Raw genomic sequence first — 2,537 nt, forward strand, 5'->3', positions numbered from 1 at the left:
TGTTAGTTATGATTCATATTTTGTCATGATGGTTAACCGAAAAAATAATTTTTTTTTTATTGTAGTTTATAAGAAGTTGATTAGGTCCTTATCAATAGACAAACAACATTTTAAATGTTTGAAATGTTTAAATAGTTGGAATATTATCATTTTATAACAACTTTAATAATTTCTATTTTGCTCAGATCAATATTTTCAAAGTGAGCTCAATAAGCCTATCGTTCGACTTGGTGAATAATGCATCTATCTTATTGAATTGTTTTTCTCATTTGAGTCATTATTAGTTTATTTAAAAATTAATAACATAATATTCGTTTAAATATTTTAAATATGAATAATGAAAGTTAATTTTGTACTGGCATGTAGTTCCACTTGGTGGATAATGTCTCGGCTACATCCAGTAATTGTATTTTTCTCTTTAGAACAATATTAACTTGCTAAATAATCATGCTATACAATTTTTGTTTTAAAAAATCTCAAACATGAATAATAATGCTTAAATTACTAAAATAATTATGAAATGATTTTTAAATATGTAAAGAGATTTAAATATGACATACTGGTATATATTTAAACATCTCTTTTTCTTGTTGTATATATCAACACTAGACACAATCCATATAGAGGTAATTATCAATTCCCCAATATGAACCACCAGATAAGTTAGTGATCTTGTTCCTGTTCACTCCGATTTTCATTCCATCAGCCCTATTCTTTCACGTTCTTTCCCATTTTCATCCCAATAAACACACATGAAGTCAGATAGCATCTGACTCAAAACGAAAATTATCACAACCAAGAAAACAGACAGGCGGGCTTTAATAGAGATGAATATATAAGAGTCTTACCTTCATTCATGTTCAAAAAACAACTACGACTTAGAGGTCTTGACATTTATCAATGCTTGAATGCAATAACAATGGTAACGCCGCTTGTGGTTGAAGGAAGGGATGACGTCGGTGGAGCTTGGTGGTTGCCGACACCATCTACGCCAGCTTCGTCACCGTTACAACCGCCGCCACCACCTCCCTCCGACGCCTCTGTTACTGACCCTGGAACCAATCTTGATATTCATTTTAAGATCTATACAAAGAGGTATTTACAACTCAGATCTACACACAAAAACATAGATCTATAAACATGTGTGTGCGTAGATCGATGGATATTTACAATTAAAGTGGATTCCTTCTTTTTAAAGTGGTCAACTTATCCATCGATCCTAGGCATTAAATCGAAGCAGAAAATTAAAATGTGGGCATGAAGTCAAATAAACCGAAAATCCAAAAGGAAACAAACACTCAAAATTTAGTTTACCTGAAAAATAAATCAATAGAACCTTATGACTTTCATCGATTCTATGGTGAACATAGATAGAGAAAGAAACGGTGAGTGGTGGTGTTGAGTTTATCAGACGATGGAAGGTAGTCCGTTTAGCAGCAAGGCAAAAATGGTGGTTGGCAGAGGCTATCAGATTTTGTGGTTAGGGTTTTCCATGAAACGAATTTGAGTGAGACACCATGGGAGAGTACGGGAGACCAACTTTATGTTTTATGTTCTTCGGTGGAGAATGAGGCGAGATTCAGAGTTAGGTGCGGGGATCAGATGATGGAGTTCTTAAGGGGAGTCTTATGTTGACCGATTCAACTGCTCTTTGAGCGATTCCGAATTTGAAGATGATTTTTTGACATTTTCATTTTACTTTTTGTTTAAAGGATAAGATTTTCTATGCATAAAATGAATGTACATAATGTAGTAAAGCTTGTACCTCTTATAATTTAGTAAAATCTTCTTATTTATATATATATATATATATATATATATATATATATATATATATATATATATATATGATTAAGTTATTTTGTTTTCACTATCTATTGTGTGCATGTATAACTGATTCTGGACCAATCATTTTAGTTATTTTAAGAAAATAATTAATGTATATTAAATGCTGAAGATGTAATTAATATTCATTATATCTTCAACATATAATATGCATTAATTACTTTCTTAAAATAACTAAAATGATTGGTCCAGAATCAGTCATACATGCACACAATAGATAGTGAAAACATTTGAACCTAACTCTATATAGGGTTAGGTTATTTTGTTTTCACTATCTATTGTGTGCATGTATGACTGATTCTGGACCAATCATTTTAGTTATTTTAAGAAAGTAATTAATGTATATTAAATGTTGAAGATGTAATTAATATTCATTATATCTTCAACATGTAATATGCATTAATTACTTTCTTAAAATAACTAAAATGATTGGTCCAGAATCAGTCATACATGCACACAATAGATAGTGAAAACATTTGAACCTAACTCTATATAGGGTTAGGTTATTTTGTTTTCACTATCTATATAGGGTTAGGTTATTTTGTTTTCACTATCCTTCTTAATAAAAGAGTAATTATTTTATGCCTTGAGTCATTTTCTTATAATTTAGATTTTTCTTTCTCATAATCTCTAAAAAGGAAGTTGATTTTTCCACTTATTTATTTTATCTATCCACTTAAGTTAAAAATGTT

General features: G+C 30.2%; 1 long non-coding RNA gene across 1 annotated transcript; it reads right to left on the bottom strand.

Moving 5' to 3' along the window:
- Positions 1–490: 490 nt before the first annotated feature.
- Positions 491–1,646, bottom strand: LOC145054937 (uncharacterized). The gene is made up of 3 exons (XR_013685012.1): positions 1,315–1,646; positions 849–1,083; positions 491–769 (listed from the first exon to the last, which is right to left on the bottom strand). It is a non-coding gene; the product is annotated as an uncharacterized LOC145054937 (long non-coding RNA).
- Positions 1,647–2,537: the final 891 nt, after the last annotated feature.

This window comes from Lactuca serriola, chromosome 5, assembly GCF_051521515.1.
Source record: "Lactuca serriola cultivar US96UC23 chromosome 5, Lser_US96UC23_V15, whole genome shotgun sequence".
Classification (NCBI taxonomy): domain Eukaryota; kingdom Viridiplantae; phylum Streptophyta; class Magnoliopsida; order Asterales; family Asteraceae; genus Lactuca; species Lactuca serriola.